Genomic DNA, 20550 nt, shown 5'->3' on the forward strand with positions numbered 1-20550 from the left:
TACCTGAATGTCAAAATATTTAGGAGATAGAGGTGCTCAAAGTTGAGCCATTTTGCATACCTCAGTCTACCATGAGACATCCATGTCTTCATCACTGGAAAAGAGAAAAGGTTGAGTTTGGCATCATTTAAAAGCCCCCAGACAGGGTTGTCAAAGTACTGTATTTAATTACATTTTACATTTTAGTCATTTAGCAGACGCTCTTATCCAGAGCGACTTACAAATTTAATCATTTCTTTAAAAAAAGTTTTGTAATAAAAATGTAATTGTTTATCCTTTAATGTAAATGATCTAAAAACACGTAAACTCTGATAATTTTTCATTTTTGCATATGTTGTAGCTTTTTGGCATAATCTGAGATGTTTGTGGTGTGCCCGCCATCAGTTGAGACAGAGCATGCTATTGAATACAGGTTGGGTGTCATGTTTTGGCTGATAAATGTACTCTCTTTTAAAATGGTAGCACAAAGATGGTTGGAGGTCCACATCAGAGATTGTTGACGAACGGGAATATCAGTCGTTTTAAATTATACTGTCAAACTTAAAATAGGAAACCTATTGAAATCATAGAAATATAGATAATAGAATAGACATTTGACGGTGGATGGACCAGCAGCCATTTTGTGGTAGTAACTGGAAGTGAATGTAAATGATGTACCAGCTAAATTGCAGTGGTCTGAAGGGATATGTTCATTCTATGAATTATATTTCTGATTGAAATGTCTCAACTGATGGCGGGTACAACACCTCAGATTATGTCAAATAGGGTCTTAGCTACAACATATGCAATTTTTTACACGTTTTTTTTTAGTTTACGCGTTTAGATAATTGACGTTAAAGGATAAAAAATATAACTTTTTTTCAAGAAATTATTACAAAGTTTGACAACCCTGTTAAATGATCTCAAACTCAATGATGTATCTTTTCCAGTGATGAAGACATGGTCTCATGGTAGGGTGGGGTATGCTAAATGAGTCAACTCTGAGCAACTCTCTCACATAAATGTTTTGGCATTCAGGTCCAAAAATTCACTTTCTGACCACTTCTAACATGGGCAAATATGTATAGAAAGTTTTCAAATCAAAAAAAGGGTTCGGTCAAAAGGTGATTGAAATGAAACGACCCGTAACAGATTTAGAACAGTTTACGGTTGCAATATGGGAATTGTTGCTTGACTTGATGTGACCACACATCACACCTGAGAGGTACTTCACCTGGCTAACACGGTTCACATCAGTCGAAATCCCCCACAGCCTAAACGGCTAACGTGCAGAAAAATGTGATCTGAAATGTGATGCCCTAGATAAGCGTCCCTGCTCAACCAACAAATGTTGCTGGATGGGTTCCATGCGGTCACTCAAACAGGTCAGAGCCTTTCCCGTGGGATCCTTGTGGCGCCCTGAGGCAACCTCGGTGACGCAGCACAACTTCAACCCAATAACAGGAGAAGAGAGGCTTGTTGAGACAAGCATTTCTATCAAAACGCACGTTATTGGGTGGCCGCATCAAACAAATTGGCCAGCTTCGCACTGGGACTCATTAATCTGGCTGTCACCGGGCACATTTGTACAAAGAAACCCAACAGAGGCCTCTGGTCCTCTAAGCCTCAAGTCTCCATTTGTAGGCCTATTCTTTCAGCATCTCCTCAGATTTCCATCACATGAGCGTTCTCTCGGTCATTCTCCATAACTTTAAAATGATCCGTTAGTAACAAACAAAGAGGACAAAAAGAATCACTCTTACCTCAGCTTCTGAATCATCCAACAACGGCGGTGGGATTCGATGAGCCAAACCGGTACAGAGTGAACATTCAAACCAGGAGATCGAGTAGAAATCCAAATCAGAGCACAGGACAAGATTCCGAATGGTTCCGAGATGGAGGTGGTACGGGCTGAATTCTTCCTTCCAACTGACTGAGTACCTGTGGGGGAACAAAAGTAAAGGAAAGAGAGCGAGCAAATTAGAGAGGGCTTGAGCATGCCAAGAGGCGACACATCCACATTAATCCTTATCCAAACTCATTAAGAGGTTTTCAGTAGCCCTGTTCGAGAGGAGTCAGATTCCTCCGAGGTCGTTTATATCAGAGAACAGTAGCGGTCAGCTTTACTGTCGTCCTACTAAAAAGCCCGACTCCTTCAGGAACCACAGCCCAGATAAACACTGAGCTCAGAGGTGGGAAATTCTGCCACTGAATGGACTCCCTGTCTTGTTTTATTTCCGTCAGTTTGGCACTTCATTGATTGCGTAGGTCAGTTGCAAAGATGTAGGTGAAGGAGTTCCTATATTGAGAGTAGCTTCCCCAGGAGCACAGCTACACTATATATACACACAAATGTATGTGGGCACCCCTTCAAACTTCAGACACACCCGTTGCTAAAATTGAGCACACAGCCATGCAATCTCCATAGACAAACATTGGCAGTAGAATGACCTTACTGAAGAGCTCAGTGACTTTCAATGCGGCACAGTCATAGGATGCCACCTTTCCAACAAGTCAGTTTGTCAAATTTCTGCCCTGCTAGAGCTGCCCGGTCAACAGTAAGTGCTGTTATTGTGAAGCTGAAATGTCTAGAAGCAACTACAGTTCGGCCGCAAAGCGGTAGGCTACACAAGCTCGCAGAACGGGACCGCCGAGTGCTGAAGCACGCAGCGTGTAAAAATAGTCTGTAGTGATTGTTGCAACTGAGAACAAAGTTCCAAACTGTCTTTGGAAGCAACGTCAGCACAATAACTATTCGTCGGGAGCTTAATGAACCTCTTGAGCATCTGATCCCGTTAGCGGGATCAAAATCCAGCGAAAAATCATATCGCCAATTAGCATTAAAAAATTATCATAATTTTTTACAAAAATAAAAAATATATATATTTTTTTTTTTATAGATACACCTCTCCTGAATCGACCCACGTCGTCCGATTTCAAAAAGGTTTTACAGGAAAAGCAAATCATTAGATTATATTAGATGAGTCCATCGTAAAAAGCAGCTTCATAGCCATTTTCCGACCAACCACTTCCATCACATATTATCAATAAACAGCTAAATGTAGCACTAACCTTTTACAAACTTCATCAGATGGCACCCCTAGGACATCATGTTATACAATGCATGCATTCTTTTGTTCAATAAAGGTCATATTTATATATAAAAACAGCATTTTACATCTCTGTCTGACGTTGACTACCTAATTTCCCCTCAAAAGCGTCCCGGTAAACAATGCTACGTTTCAATAAATTGCTATACTATAACGATTTTTTAAATGTATATTGTCAATCTAACATTTATAGATGAATATCTCTTGAGAACACCCGTCATACCAGATTTTAAATTAACTTTACTGGGTAAACTCATTCACTGAGTTTTGACTCTATAAGGCTCAAACCACTGTGAAAGGACTGGCGACATCTAGTGGAAGCAATAGGAAGTGCCAAAATATTCCTAAACCCCTGTGTTTTTCAATGGGATAGGTTTAAAGTCAATACAACACATCAGGTATCCACTTCCTGTCAGAAAATGTCTCAGGGTTTTGCCTGCCAAATGAGTTCTGTTATACTCACAGACACCATTCAAACAGTTTTAGAAACTTTAGAGTGTTTTCTATCCATATATAATAAGTATATGCATGCCCTATCTTCTGAGTTTGATTAGTAGGCCGTTGAAAATGGGAACGATTTTTTTTCAAAATGCGCTGTGGCGCCCCCTATCCTAGGGTATCCTCAAGAGGTTAATGAAATGGGTTTCCATGGCCGAGCAGCCACACACAAGCCTAACATCACCATGCGCAAGGCCAAGCGTCGGCTGGAGTGTTGTAAAGCTCGCTGAAATTGAACTACGGAGCAGTGGAAACGCATTCTCTGGAGTGATGAATCACGCTTCACCATCTGGCAGTCCAACTGACAAATTTGGGTTTGGCAGATGCCAGGAGAATGCTACCTGCCTAATGCATAGTGCCCACTGTAAAGTTTGGTGGAGGAGGAAAAATGGTCTGGGGCTGTTTTTCATGGTTTGGACTAGGCCCCCAAGTTCCAGTGAAGGGAAGTCTTAATGTTACAGAATACAATGACATTCTAGATGATTCTGTGCTTCCAACTTTGTGGCAACAGTTTGGGAAGGCCCTTTCCTGTTTCAGCATGACAATGCCCCCGTGCACAAAGTGAGGTCCATACAGAAACGGTTTGTTGAGATCGGTATGGAAGAACTTAACTGGCGTGCATAGAGCCCTGACCTGAACCCCATCGAACACCTTTGGGATGAATTGGAACGCCGACTGTGAGCCAGGACTAATCGCCCAACATCAGTGCCCAACCTCACTAATGCTCGTGGCTGAATGGAAGCAAGTTCCAACATCTAGTGGAAAGCCTTCCCAGAAGAGTGGGGGCTGTTATAGCAGCAAAGGGGTGGGACCAACTCCATAATAATACCCATGATTTTGGAATGAGATGTTTGATGAGCAGGCGTCCAAAATGCAGAACATCTCTCCATGTTCTGAAGAGAACAAGGGGAAATTGGGGCAATTAGCAGGTTAGTATTTTTTGGATTGATTACGTTTGTGCTGGAATCCAACCAACTAGTTGTCTTTCCTAAGTGAACCAGATCCGTTTTATACAGCATGGGCCTCTTTTCCTTGCTAAACAGCCACTAGTTAACATAATATATACAGAAACGGAGGCCTCTTTCCATGCGCGGCCCGGGCCAAGTCTAACGCAGCCAACTGCCATCTGGATTCGGGGGGGGGCGGGGCCATCCTCGTTTGAAGTTTCCAGAGGCCTTTCAATGTGCCGTGGCGTTTGCCCTCTCACTGACAGAAACACGCTGCCTTTCCCGTCAACTTCCTGATTGTGTTTAGCACAGGCTTTCAGCACAGCTGCTCGGGATGATTTCCCCCCCGAACCCCCCCCCCTCGCTCCCTTGAACACGCTTACTGAGCACAAGAGGAAATGATTCCCCGAGCAGGGCACCCCAGCCAGACTCGGATATCAGGCGGTTGGCCCCAACGCACGTCTGTTAAGAGTTGAAGCTAGCCAATATGTCATGGTCTGGGGGAGTTTGGTACAAAGAGGAAATGTTGGAGAGGACATTCTGAACACATTGGGTGGCACTGATAGTGTCATCAGTGTTCAGGGTGGACCCATGATTCAGATAACTGGTCCTAGTAGGGAGTCTATACGTCAGGCCTTTGAAAATTAGCCCACAGGTTGGTATGTGATCTAAAATGGAAAGCTGCTGGAAAGTTCTTTGTAGGGGCCGAAATGCATCATCTGAAATTGGAAAAACGCCACAGCCGGAGGAATCAAAGTGGTAGAGTACAGAGAGAGATTCAAAATATTTTAAAAAACTGTATTTGTGCTGAGGAGGGTGAGGGCAGCTGAACATGTGCTCCCTGAATAGTTCGTTTGGCAACCTGTGCCCCAAGACCCAAACCAGAGCCTTTGAGCTCAGCTGAGATTTATAAAAACCCTGCCCTCGTGTTCTGTGCTAACAGTTGAGCTAACCTCAACCTCTAAACTGGGGGAGGGTTGAGGTTAAGGGGAGACACAGAAAACCTTTAGCAGGAGAAATGAGCTATTGTCATGACTTTAAGAATCCCATTTCCACAAAGTCCTTGTTTTTCCCCTTTAATCTGTTCCTAGGTCGATTTAAACCCTTTTCCCCAAAAAAACGTTCCTCCTCTGTCACGGCTTGTTACTTTGTTAGGACAGGGTTTTGTGTTTCCCTCCAAAAGTAGCTTGCCCGTCAACAAAGGACCTGTCATTGGGAATTAGCCTGGGGCAGGACGTTTCTAGTTTAACTGAATCCGGCACTTGTTCTGGGTCCTAAGTGTGTCCATTGTGGCTCAGATCAGCACAGAAAACCCCCCAAAAAATATGATTATCTCGAAACCCGACCCCTCCTCCCTCGCTGTACGATCAAAGCATGTTTTGCTGTAGGCTGACTGGGCAGGAGGTCAGACAAGCGGGTCCGGCATTTAAGAGCATTTCATATCTGGGTCGTGACCGAATTGCCTACTCATAACACTAGGACTAGTCAGATGTTTGCCAAAAAAATTCTTGCAACAATGGGTGGGATTACAGTTTAAAAGAACAGAACAGTGAAGAATAAATTAGAGATTTCTGTGGACCAAGTTTGAAAGTCTTTGACAAACATTTTTAATTAAATACTTGAAGATTCTGATTGCTACAAAGCCAAATATAATGGCTAATTATTTAATGAACATTAAAATAAAGCTGGAATTGGAATTTCTTCTATAATAAGTTGGCTATTTTCTCTGCTTCTCACGGGGTGAGTCCTCAAAAGGTCCACGTTTCTAATAAAAGCTTTATTTTCTCAAGCTTACAGTATCTCACATTCTTTTCAGCAACTGCTCCTATTCCAACACAAATCACACGTGCTGCATGACGCCAAGTGGACTTAGAATGAGACAAATAGTGATGGGAAAAAAACGATACTCAAAACACAACACAGACAAAAAATATGAAAATATGTCATGCTTAATCTGCTTTGGTTTAGACAACACCAGAAGCATCAGAGTCCATTGTGCATTTTAGTTCAGAGAGTGGGATCTCAAAAGGAATAGGAGACAAAACCAACAATGCATCTTGGAATACCAGTAGGTGGTGAGACATGTCATACCAACCAAAGCTATTATTTTCACTAGCACTTGCAGCTACGAAGTCCATAAACATCTTCCTAATTAAAGAGAAACTGCTTAAGGGAACATATTAAAATCAAGAAAGAAACCGTCAAACATAATTGTGCATTTAAACATACTCGTCATTCAATAGATCCGAGAGTACAAGGAGTAGGCCTACGTGTAACTATCAGGATTCCTGCTTCTAATTCCCAACCCTGATCCAGTCTCCTGGTGCTTGATCCAAGATGATGAATAGCTAAGACGTCCCCATTAGGGAATGAGCGATTAATCAAACAGATGCTGACCTTGGGGGTGGAGAAAGACAGGGTGTCCAAGGGTGATTTCTTACATCACCTTGGCAAAAAGGAATAGGTCGACAATCTGTGTCCCTACAAGACTCTAATGGTCTTAGTGTAGAGTGTGCTGCAGATACCAATAAGACTTCAGACTAGGAACCCAGACGACCAAAGAATGAGATGGCCTTATAATGTGACATTTGAAAGGATGTTCAAGTTCCAATATGTTGGTGGGTCCCATTCAAATCAGAATAAACCCAAAGTGAGGAAAATTCCTATTTATCATCTTGGAGAAAAATCAAATCTCAAACCCATGTTATTTTACAAAACTACAATATTAGCCAACAAATTAATATTCCAACTAACCCGTCACATCTGACTGACGTGATACTAGGCTATGTCTGTTTGGGAAATGAGCTTTATACCTCTCGAACAAGATAGAATAGGTTAGAAAGTGCGAAATTGAAGTTCCAGAGGCCAGGAAAATGTTGCAGTTGACCTCATCTCTGAATTTCATCAGCTACATGATACAATTTGCCAATGACCCCCCTTGACATTTCAGAGAGCCACTGGTTGAACAGTAGCACTTCAAATTCAGAGGGGAGGGAGAGCAAGAGGAAGAAAAAAAAAAAGAGCGTGAGAATGAGAGAAAGATTCTGAAGGTGGACCATTATTACATTTCTGTACTGGATATTTATTTGATTATATACAGTACCAGTAAAAAGTTTGGACACACCTACTCATTCAAGGGATTTTCTTTCTTTGTACTATTTTCTACATTGCAGAGTAGGTGAACGGATAATCTCTGCATGTGTGGTTTCCACTGTAAAGCTGTCAGGGATTTATTTAGAATTCAAGGCACACTTACCAGCATGGCTACCACAGCATTCTGCAATGATACGCCATCCCATCTGGTTTGCGCTTAGTGGGACTATCATTTGTTTTTTTAATAAGACAATGACTCAACACACCTCCAGGCTGTGTAAGGGCTATTTGACCATGAAGGAGAGTGATAGAGTACTGCATCAGATGACCTGGCCTCCACAATCACCCAACCTCAACCCAATTGAGATGGTTTGGGATGAGTTGGACCGCAGAGTGAAGGAAAAGCAGCCAACAAGTGCTCAGCATATGTGGGAACTCCTTCAAAACTGTTGGAAAAGCATTCCAGGTGAAACTGGTTCTGTATATATCTTTAGTGTTATAGCGTCTAATCTTATTGTTCACTGTTTTTATAATTGTTATTTACTGTATATCACTTCGCTTTGGCAACATCGACCTTGTCATTCATGCCATTAAAGCACATTGAATTTTAGAGAGTGAACGAAAGAGAAAAAGAGAGATACATTGCCTTGACCATACTTGACTGAAGGACAAAGCAACTTGTTTTCTACAGATGCTTTTTCCACCCCATCCCAGAGGATTGTGAGATAATGAACAGCGTAGCCTTGCCTCATGTGAACTCAATCCATCTCCCTCATCACCAGCCCAATCTAACACCTGACTACAGACAGAGGCTCTTCAGCTTTTCAACATACCAACCTCCTCTCGCCTAGACAAGAGTTTACCTAGGTATGCCCTAAGAGAGAGCGAGCGAGCGAAAGAAAAAAAACAAGCAAAGAGAGAAGATGGTAGAGAGAGAGAGAACAGAGAAAGTAGAAAGAGGCAGAAAAGGAGAGAGACGTCAAAGAGACGTCAGGGCCTGACGATAAACCCACACAGTTGACTCATGGGCCAGACAAGTGCCTCTGGACAGAAATGGACCCATATTCCCTAGTGTTGTCATGATACTAGAATTTTGACTTTGATACCAATATCAGGTTTAGTATCACAATACCCAATACAATGGATACTCAATACCATAACTAAAAAAAGACATTAACCAAAGTCACAGAATGGCACTTGATCCAGACAGAAACTCAGCTACTGCTCTGTTTAATCGTTGGGCATCTTTTGAGTTCAATATCATTACATTTGAACAATATGTAACATTTTCTGTACTGATCAACATTTGCATAGAAGAAGCAATCTCTTACTTTATAAAAATGTGTGCTGTCTCTCTAAGAAAGTAATGATGTCGTTCACAAGGCAGAATGTGGCTGTGGAATCTGACTTCGTGGCTATGAAATCTAGTGGAGACCAGATGGGCGAGGGAAGTGAATTCGTTTTTGGTGGTGAAGGGAGACGTCGTGAATTAATAACGTTTTTGGTGAGAATCAGCTTTGAAATGTGCATATTTTTCATTATGGTATCACAAACAAAGTACTAGGGCACTGAATTCAGCTGTAAGCTAGCAAGGAAAGCTAGCCTACAATTAAAGCTGGAAGCTACAGGTATCGTCTTGCAATGTAAGTGTTCTATGGACATGTGTTGTGAACAGTAATGAACAGTTTCAACATGCTGGGTTTCATTATTCAAGTGTGTTAACTCCCCTCATACTGCACAGAGGTTAGCAATGCAGGCCAGACAGCTCTAGCAATGAATAAGTGGATCAGGCCATTTGCTCTTCTCGCTATAAAAGGGGCTGCGCTGATAAGACTTGATCCTCTCCATCACGTAAGACACATTTGATAGAAGTACCGAACGTAACAAAAATTCTGGTACCAAACGTGTTTTTCTTTTGTATCGAAAAAGTACCGAAGTTTCAGTATACTGTGCGGCACTAATAGGGACAGCTACAAACCAGGGGCACTGAGTGAGCTCCTCCTGCAGTTACAGAGTAACATATTCCATGAGTGTATCAGAACTGTTCGCACACCAAAAAGGAGTTTCCATCAAATATTGCTTTGTATTGTCTAAACCACAGCAGGAGCCATGGAAGACCTTCTTCTGTGGTTTTGGAAACACTGTGGGACGTGGATAAAAATCGCGACATTCCATTTGGGCCACGTACCGATCACTCATCCCCCCTCCTTGCTCCATGACCTAGCTGACCCGGCACAGTGCAGATGCCCTATGGGGGAAAAGTGATTTTTCTCCTGTGTGTGTGTGTGTGTGTGTGTGTGTGTGTGTGTGTGTGTGTGTGTGTGTGTGTGTGTGTGTGTGTGTCAGAGCAGAGCAGCTCAATCAGACTGGCTTGACAACTTGCTCAGAAAGGACTCTTCTCCATCAGTCAACAGAAGACACTTAAAGTACGCTGTAATATTTCCCCCAACATGTTAGATCAGAGGTCAACTTTGTCAGTTCAGGCCATCTAAGCTCATATCTGGACAGTCTCTATCAAACTAACTTGGCCAATAACAGATTGGTTCTAGAAACCTGAGCTTTTTGAAGTCACATCTAACTCCATGGATGCATCTCAATAGTCTGAAATGGCCGACACATTTTGTTTTTCAGATCAGTGCCGATGAAGGAATGAGACAAGAACAAGCCACTAGAGTATTGTCCATTCTGGTTCACTTTAGCCCAAACCAGACTCACTTCAGTCAGACAAACATGAGCCCAGACCCACGCCATGTGCTCCTGAGCGACCAGCCTCCGTAGAGGTTTAGAGTAATAAAAAAAACACAGCGGGTAACGGCATATAGCGGTTTGAGGCAGTCTTCCATAAGCTCTCCATCTCGGCTTACCCCATACTGTTTCCCATTTCTGGCACATCTTTCCAAGAAGCTAGTTAAAATAATTGAAGGGTGGGGGATTGGCAGAAAATCATTCTCCACTAATGGTGTGTTTCGTACGATATTAGCTGCACGAGCACTACGAGAATCTGATTAGCTACTCCCGCTACTCTGACATTATCATGCTAATCTAGGCCATAAAAGACGCTGGCCCCACCGAACATTGATTTTCATACTGGCAGGGAAATCAAAGCTCTGCTAAACCAATACAGCCATCTACCCCAGTGACTCGGAAACAGCCGAGAGTGTATGGAGAGAGGCAGACGTTCGCGCTAACCGTTAATTAAGAACATTACACTCCGTGAATGGAAGGATGGAGCTGTGATTTGGACCACCATCATTTTCATTAGAGCCAGGCATAATAACCGGAGTGAACTTAGTACTACTTCTAAAACTAATGATTTGTATTAAGCGTATTCTGTCGCAATTTATTAGGACTATTATTTTCCCAGCAAGACATTTGACTTGTCTTTAACATTTTGTAAAATGTTTTAAATTAAAACGTGACAATGGCCGATGGGGCTAAACCCTACGTTGTAACTGCCATACCCACCTTGACACTTCAAAGAGCATTCACCGAACCAGTAAAGTCTTCATGTTTGATTGCCTGTTGCATTTCCCTAAGGTTAGTTCGTTTTTATGGCCTTTTACTGCTCCTTGTGATGCGGGTAGTATTTCTCCTTGCTGAAATGATTTCCTGGATGCATCCTCCGTACAATTTTAAAGACGAGACATTGTATTAAAAGGTGCCACACACAAAGACTTCGACCCTTTTGGTCATAGGGCAACATTTACATCTGCCAACTTCCTGGTTTAGTAAAAGGTGTGAGTTTATTCTGAATATACTCTTTTAAGAACAAAAAGTGAATTCCTCACCTCTGTCCTTCGTTATTTCTCCCTCGAAGTGCTCCCCCCTCTCGCTCTGTCAATCTAGCCCTCTATTTAATGGTTTCCCTTCTACTGATATGATCTACCCATTATTCACTGCAGCCAGAGGGGTGACATCACAGAACCAGATATTTAGGGAATACTGTGAAGTTAAAAACATTAGGTCAATCAACACATTACCGTCATCAATTTGAGCAAGCAAACACCATTAACAAACAGGTTGTGTCTGTCTGCACCTGAGACTGACAAGCTGCTTCCAGGTAAAAGAATGGCAAGGATGTTTACCATCCTTGAAATCCAGAGCTAGCAAAATCCCTCTCCCCTTCTCCCTCTTCCGGCTTTGCGTCATCATCTCTCACAGAATGAGCCTCCCTTTGTCCGCCAGTACACCACTGACGTTGACAAACTCTACATCTCTCTCGCTCTCCTTGGCCATTTCTCTTTGTGTTTTCCCAAACATGAACTAGGCCTGTTAATCATGTGGTCAAAAGGACACAGGGGAAAAGAGTTTGGGGGGGGGGACAGGCAGTGCTTCAACCCCCCCTTGCAACCTCCCTGCACCCCCTGACCTTTGTCCCCCTTCACACACTCCCAGGTTTAAAAATAACCCCTTTTTCCAAACCGAAGCCTGAACACCAGTCAGTCTCCTCTCTCTGCATATAATCCCCACTGCCCACACCATCAAGTCCTAAGAGACAAACCAGATGTTTGGTTCTGGTCCAGCCTGAGCTAGAAAGAGAGAAGAGGACACGGAACACTCCATCTGTCACCTGCTTCCTGTCCTCCTTCCAGCCGCCAGGCTTTCAACTGCCGTTCCATCTCTTACTGGTGACGCTATTATTTGCTAAAGTTAGATAGACTGAAACTGGACCGGCGAATGAAACAGTCCTTGAGGTGATGTGCAACACATGCTGGTAAAGATTGAGGAGATACTGAGGGGGAGCAATGAATGAATATGAATCCCACTGAACAGCTCTGAAATCCAATATCTGGTTCCTTCCATTTTCTGCCTCATTTCATCTCTCAACCTGATTACAGAAATCATTTTCGAAAATGACATCAGCCGGCAAATTAGCAGCACCAAATCATCAATTTCTCCGTTGTCTAACTGCGCTACTGTAATTATTGTTCCATTAATTGCCATAGAGCGCCCTTGGAACACTTACAGAGACCAGATTTTTCACCCAGCTCCATGTGTTGCACAAAGCCAAGCAACGTTTTAAGTGCTTGGAAGAGACAGCTTGCAGCTGTACGTTTTGGAAAGCTCTTTCTTCTCCTTTTTTGGACTCCTCTCAATCCTCATCGGACTGGGACAATGTTAAAGATCTTGAGCGTCCGTGGCCTCTCAAGCCTTCTTCAGCGTGGCTCCTCCCCTCTCTCACTTTCCCTCTCTTCCTCCCCCTTTCTCCATCTCTTCCACTCTCTCCTCTCTGTCAAACAGACCCATTTTGGCACACTTAGGAATTCTGCGGGATCTTTCTTCCCCAAAAATCCCCCCTCCCTTCACCCCACTTTGCTTTCTTATACTTTTACATTCCTGGAACCCTTGCACTAAGGAATTTTGACTGTTGTGTTTGCCAGCACCTGCACCTGCACTTCAACTTCAAGCAAGCAAACAAGCAATGAGGCAAGAAAAACAAAACAAGAGCAAGAAAGTGAAAAAAAAGGAAGGCACGCAAGAAGCAAGAAGTTGATAACTCTGGCAGCCTGCATCTGCAAATCTCAGCGCAAATTATTTTTTAAAGATCCACTATGCAGAAATTGCTCCGCCATTTCCTGGTTAATAAAATGTGAATAGTTAGTCTAGTTTCAGTTTGGGACAAAACAAGCAAGTATGGTGTAGATAATCATTGTACCATCTAAACCACTGATTTTTTCCATAACCAAAAATATTGTATTTTCAGCTGGTAAAGGGAAAGGGGGATACCTAGTCAGTTGTACAACTGAATAACTTCAACTGAAATGTGTCTTCCGCATTTAACCCAATCCCTCTGAATCAGAGAGGTGAGGTGGGCTGCCTTAAATCGACATCCACGTCGTCGGCGCCCGGGGAACAGTGAGTGTGTTAACCACAACAGATTTTTACCTTGTCAGCTCGGGGATTCGATTACTGGCCCAAGTGTACAAAACCAAAAGTAAAATATGCAAAAGCAAAACTTAAGAACGGAATGCATAGAAATAGCACACAGAACAGATCTACCGCTTCGTAGACTTGCTTTCAAAAGAGACTGCGAGATCTATAACACACATTTCTATGTGAATTTGGTCAGGTCACCCAAAAAGTGACATATTGCAGCTTTAAGCGTGTACCAGCGTAGTGACAGGGCATTCACAGAATAAAAACACCCCTACAGAAAATGCGTTCCTCCAAGCAATGTCTTGTTTTATCGCCACGCCTTACCAAACAAGCTCATAAAACAGTCTCTGTGCTGCATATCGACAGACACCATCAACCATAAACCTGATTTAGCGACACCCCAATCTCCCTTTGAAGCAGGCCAGCCGCAGAAAGGACTCTTCAGCCATTTTATTTGCCAACAGCTAATCAATGGAAGGAGGAAAGACATGCACTATCATTAAGTGAATGGGATAGCAATAATTTGGCACAAGCAGCCCCAAGCCCCTTTGAACCTCATTCATAATGGAAAAACTGGACCCAGCTTCAAAAGTCTGACGGTTTCTAAAGGCGCTCAGCAAATAAGAGCTTGTATGGAGGGGATGTGTTGACAATTAAGTCATTTGGGCAGAGTGTGCTGGGTTCATGGATGGTGACATTAGGCCAAAGCTAGCTACTGAGCCGGAAACTGTGAAAAGAGTCTTTATGATAGATTTGCTGACATTTTTTTAATCAGGAGCAGCAGGGAGGATCATGGGGAGTCCACACGAGCATGCTGGGATTACTGCTGAGCTACAATACGAGGCGTCAACCAAAATCCCCCCCCTGACAATGACTGCTACAGCACTTCACAGATCCTTCATTTGTACAGGAGGCAATTGCTTTGTGGTTTTTATATACACTCAGACATGACTTCAATCTGGGCATAAAAGAGACCCGTTGCTTCTGAATTGGGAAAACTATCACCTCGCCTCAGTCTCTTAAATACAGCCCCTAAAAAAGCAAAACACCATAAAGACCTGGTTTTATGTTCCTCCCACGTGATGCAGTAAAAATAGTGTTATGAAACTGCGTGGATAGAACCAATAACAGGGCAATAGGGGAGAGTGAAAAGGTGAGGAATATGTGGGAGAAAGTTTGAAAAGCTGGGAGGTACAAGAGAAAAGATAAGAGATGAGGAGAAAAGAGGTGGGGGGAAGAGAGGAGAGAGAAAAGTATATGGGTGAAAAGAGTAGGACTGGGAAATACCAGGTATACGCAATATGTATTGCAATTTGATACTGCGATTTTAATGCAATTTGATGTTCCAAACGTTGCTCATTACATGTCTGCTGCAGAAAGCACGAGAAAATGTGTTTTGGTCAGTCATGGAAAACATGTTGGATCACTATTTAATAAGATGGCGAACAAGCTTTAGGATGAAAAATACCGCTGTTTTAGCTCAGGTACAGCCAACTAGCGCTAGCTAAAGCTACCTAGCAACAAAAAAATACATATTTTACAAATAGGTACTCGGAGTCAAAGTATCTATATAATATTGTCCAAAATAATATGGCAATATGTAAAGTGCCTTCATAACCTATTCATACGTCTTGACTTATTCCATATTTTGTTGTGTTACAACCTGAATTCAAATTAGTTTCATGCTATGGGGATGATTTTCAGTGGCAGGGACTGGGAGACTGGTAAGACAGGGAACAATGAATGGAACCAAACAGGCCTTGATGAGAACCTGCTTCAGAGTGCAAACAACAGACTGTGGCAAAGATTTACATTCCAACAGGACAATGACCCCAACCAAACTGCCAAAGAAATGCTGGAATGGCTTCAGAACAGGAATGTGAAAGTCCTTGAGCGGCCCAGCCAAAGCCCAGATATGAATCCCATCAAAAATCTGTGGAAAGACTTGAAGATCGCTGTTCACCACCGCTTTCCATCTAATTTAACAGAGCATGAGAAAATCTGCAAAGAAATTGAGAAAAATCCCCAAATCCAGATGAGCAAAGCTGATACAGACATACCCAAGATACATTTGCAAACATTTCTAAAAGCATGTTTTCATTATGGGGTTGTGTGTGTAGATGGGTAAAAAATATATATTTAATCAATTTTGAATTCAGGCTGTAACAAAATGTAAAATAAGTCAAGGGGTATGAATACTTTGAAGGCACTGTAAACCATCTATTTTCCCCCAATCATTTGAGAAGAGAGGAAAGGAGACTAAGAGAGAAGAAAACATGAAGAAAGAACGTGGAGCAGGGACTAGAGGCACCTGAGGGGGAAGGCTATTTCAGCGCTCATTACCTCTGGGGGCATTAGGCGCAACAGACCTTTGAGGACCTCTCCACAGGCGACACATAATTCAGCAGCCAACATCTGGACAGAGACAGCCAGGGGGTGAAAAAAGAATCACACCCTGGACAAAACTGACCATTTCCCAGGGTGCTTCAGCATCTGCAGGCCCATCAGTGAGCGGGACACAATCTTTGGGCAAAATAAAAAAAAGCTACGACGGCAGGGTCAATTGTAGCCATCACGGCTGGCGAGCAGAACCCAACCCGGCTGGTGAATGGAGAGATTAGTATTGACAAACAGAGATAGTGGAACTTTTCCAGATCCTCTGGAGCAACAGACTAGACGTAAAAGACTGATACAGATATTAGGCCAAAAAGACACACGCACACAAAGCAACCACACATCAGGCGGAATGACAATCACATAGGCACATGTTCACTTGTTAGTGACCACACTGGCTACTCACCCAAGCTACACACACCATGAATTGAATCCCACACAAGCATTGCTCCCTCTTTCACCCTCAACACACACACACTCCCTCCCTCACCCCTCAATCTCATCAGAAGCGTCCTCAGATTCCGACTGAGAACTTCCCACATCCTGCTCTTCTAATTCCCTCATCTCAAAACTGGCTAGAGACAGTTCCCCTGTCATGGTGCTACGGTTCTCCAGCCATGACCTCACCACTCCCATTGTGTCACCCTCAGTCACAGCAGAGAGACGGGAGTGCAGCCCAGTGGTCAGGGAGACAGATTGTGTGTCAGAGAGCCAATGTCCACAAGTGTAGATGTCCAAACCGAAATAGAAAAAAAAAAAACACTGCACTGTACAGACAATAGTGCCACTATGAAAACAGCAATAGCGATGACATCCAAGGTGATACGGCAGACTGTTGCACTCAGCACAGAGGGGTGGTTTCACATCTGTTGGAGATGTGTGCTGGAAATTCAAGCCGGCAGATACAACTGCACATGTTAATGCTTTTATAACCACGCAGACAAAACACTGTAGAGGTTCCATGCTGATTAGGCCTAGACTTTGTGTACGTGCAAATGCATTCAATTCAGTACTGATGTTTTTCAAACTTTGTCGAAGCCATGTTTTAAAAATCAGCGTAGACAGAACATGGCATGATCTGTGTGCTCAAATCCAGCCACGTACAACAACCCTGTCCAACGATATGAAAAGATGTCAACAAAAGCCCACTGAATAGATTTAAACATTATACACAAGCAGATGTGTCATAGCTCAAGAAAAAAAAAACGAACAATTCCGAGCGAGATAGAGAGGTGTTGAAATTAAATATAGCCAACACGCTAAAGATACGACTCTCGCTAAGGGGGAACGGCATCAACGTAACACCGACTGAAGACAGCTCTCACATTTGAGTTCTATTTTAAGTGAGGTGAAACGATGAGGCTCGTTTTCCTTTGTAAAAAAAAATAAAGAGGAAAAAGAGATGGGTCGATGACAGCGAGGCTTTTGTTGTGGCGCCAGCTAACGATGCCCTTTAGGTTGTGAACCCAAACTCCTTATTATCAGTTAGCCAATTAAGGCGGTCGCCAAAACCGAGAGCGCGTACCAGAAAACTGGCTTCAGTTCAGTCAGATCAGCTGTTTGTAACACTGATTCACAAATCAACTGCCTGGTTGACACACACACACCACACACACTACTTTGGGCATCTGAGGTCTACTGTGATGGTGGGTAGAGGCTTAGAGAGAAAGACGTGTGTGGTAGGATGTGGCAGTGATGGAGTGATCTTCCTAGAGCGAGGCCACCTATTCACAGCATCAGTGACTTCATCAGTCATGCAACACGTGACACACGCCCACAGCGAATACATATGCATGCAAAAAAGTGAACGTGTGCTTACGTTGACATACACAGAGTGCGAATTACAGGGGGGGACAGGGGGTCTAAACCCCCCTTGAATGAAAGATGACCCTCCCCTAAATGCAAGAAAAGTCACATTTCTAAATAATGCAATTTACTGTCACAGTGGTAAATATTAAACTAAAAGCTTATTCCAAATGAAACTAAACACCTCCACATCAGTCAGTTCTTATATTTCTATCATTTCCATGTGGCTCCACCGGTCCTCCCGGGACTGTCCCGTATTTCAGTCCCCTTTCAGGTTTTTACAAAAAGGTCAATGTGTCAGCAAGACGCATCAATTCATTCGGCTACGAGATAGTTGCCGAATGTCACTTTGTTTTGTAAAATGATGGCTCTTTTCATTCATCAAAAGGCGTGTGTGCACAGAGCACTGTTTGTGTGCTTGAATTATTTGAGTGGACGAACTTGCACAGGTAACCTATTTTTTGAAGGTATTTGTTTGACAATCAGATGAAAACATGACTGGTTGTGTTTATGCCACGTTTTTACAGTTTAATGACATGCCTTCACTGTTAGGCCCAGATAAGATGGTCCCATTCAAAAATAGAGACACCGAAATGTTACTGTATAAGTCGCACAGACACATCAGTCTGCAGGCTCCAACACAGCATCCTGCTGAGGTGAGATATGATGCCTAAACTGAGGTGAGATATGATGGTAAAACTTGGGGTTGACACATGACAGCTCTCTCCTCCAGAGAGTGGGCAGTGTGGTCCATTACAGTAGCCTGTCCTATACACGGTGTGCATTGAAGCCTTAAATATCTTATACAATTTTAACTGTGCATAAATGTTTCAGTTAGCTCTGTCAGTAGAGAACGTTTCTCTTGCACTTCAGGTTGCCAACTGCAGAATTCTGTGCGAGTGAGCATTCAGTTAGCCTGCTGCCTACTTCATTTTCACTGAACTTTGTTGAGCTTGTAACAAGTCTTTCCATGTTACAATTGCATAAGATCTATATAGGCCTATTCCCAAACGCAGAGGGAGGACTTCAAGCAATGGCATAATTGCACGATAACAAAAGACGCACAAAAGATTTGAGGAAAAGACAATGCGCAAGGCAATTAACCACCTGAAGAGAGCAAGGAACTTCGATTACATTGCCGTATATCTGCCAAAACGAGTGTCATACAATCTTTTATTGCGTAATGGCTTTGTTTGAATAGAATCATAAAACGTGCTAATTTAGACTGTTTTCGCAGGCAACTGCAGATGGCCAGACTGGATTTAAATCGCTAAATCCGGGTTTTGATTGTGAACCAGTACGGTGAGGGAAAAGGATTAGGACAAAAGGCGAGTCCCGCGGCAGAGATTTCAGGGGAAATAATAGGCAATGACAACCGTGGGTTTAGTAGAAAATATTTCAACGGTCGTCATGTAACATCATTTTTACAACGCCCCCTCTGTGTTGAAACACGATTTTTATTACAAAAATGAAGTGAAGATTATTCTAAATGGTAGGCCTATGATTAGATCATTACATTTGTTTTTTGTTGAAGAAACAGGTACACAATTTACACAGCCTGAACAAAGCATTTCGTAACTGATATGATAAACTTTGAAAGCCTCAATATAATTAATTATTGGCTACAATACACAATTATATGTAGGGTGATATGTCACTTCAAGTTGACGACTTTATAGGCTAGGCAACTTTACACCCCTGATACATTCGATATTTTTGTAAATTATGTTTGTCATACACTGAAAATCGTTAGAAGTTGTCCCCATCGATATTCATTGATGACTTGGGGTATAATGACGGGACACACCTTTGTGGGCAACCATACCTACGACCCCGCACCCTATAAAACTTGAATAGCTGGACAAATAATTGTACATACATTATAATCACAAACTACAAGTGACCTTCAATCTGGGAAGTAATTAAGTGTCCTAGAATAAAGACGTATACAATTTGGAAAATACTAACCTAATAAAATAGGCTATCATATAGCCTAAAATGAAAGGTTGCAAGCTACAAAAACCGGTCACTAGAATAAATGCTATGTTTTCCTCATTCCATTTTTTTATTTGACACCTTGCGTGACAGTCTCACTTGGATTGATGTCAGACGTGTCAAACCAGAGCGTAGTGGGTTGAAGGTTTTCAACATTTAGTTCGTAAATTCAGTTCAGTGGGGTTTGCAAAGTCAGAAAACCCAGAACCCACAACATATGTTCTGCATGAGGACCGACCGTTCAAACATTTGAACCAAACGAAATGTAGAGGAAGCAGACACAGATTGTCAGCAACGCACACAGCACAGGGGAGACAACACAGAATTTACCTTCTCACAAATTAATCCCGCAAAATATTTCCGAGAGAAATAATCCAAAATTCCAGCAAGTGTATCAACGAAGAGGGAACAGTCAGAAAATAATCACTATTTCACTCATAGAACGTCGTAATTCCCAGAACGCACGCTGTTGTGTTTGCATTCACTACATACACTAAAGCAGCCGAAGACCTTCCCAGACGCGCAGCTGTTGTCTCGCCCAGGATACACCCTCCTCGTTTGCATGAAAGAACCTTACGGCCAATTAGGGGGCGCAGCACGGTAGACTATGCAGGTGGCACCTCCCACCCCGTTCAAACCATGGTCCAGATTTTGGACTCCAGTCCAGACTGTAAGCATAAAAATATTCTCTGAGCTTTTTTTCCCCACTTTTCTTTTTAAAACTTAATTAAAATGTCTAATTGTTGACACAAAAAAAGCAACGTTTGGTAAGAATTAAGTCAAATATTAAGTCAAACATGAAGCATCTTATTATAGATAAGTACTATGTACTATGAACTAAACTTAGCAAA

At 42.6% G+C, this 20550-nt stretch overlaps 1 protein-coding gene across 2 annotated transcripts in view; it reads right to left on the bottom strand.

Annotated features, from left to right (window-relative positions):
• LOC106588355 (semaphorin-6D) overlaps nt 1–20237 on the bottom strand; it is a 100152-nt gene extending 79915 nt beyond the window's left edge. Inside the window, exons 1-2 of one of the 2 annotated variants that reach the window (XM_014177243.3) lie at nt 20030–20237; nt 1743–1920 (exon numbers count right to left, since the gene is read on the bottom strand). The gene's annotated coding sequence lies outside the window, so the exon portion shown is untranslated. The remainder of the gene's footprint in view (nt 1–1742; nt 1921–20029) is intronic. The other variant, XM_014177250.3, reaches the window with a different exon arrangement.
• Nucleotides 20238–20550: the final 313 nt, after the last annotated feature.

This window comes from Salmo salar, chromosome 27, assembly GCF_965601325.2.
Source record: "Salmo salar chromosome 27, fSalSal1, whole genome shotgun sequence".
NCBI lineage: Eukaryota > Metazoa > Chordata > Actinopteri > Salmoniformes > Salmonidae > Salmo > Salmo salar.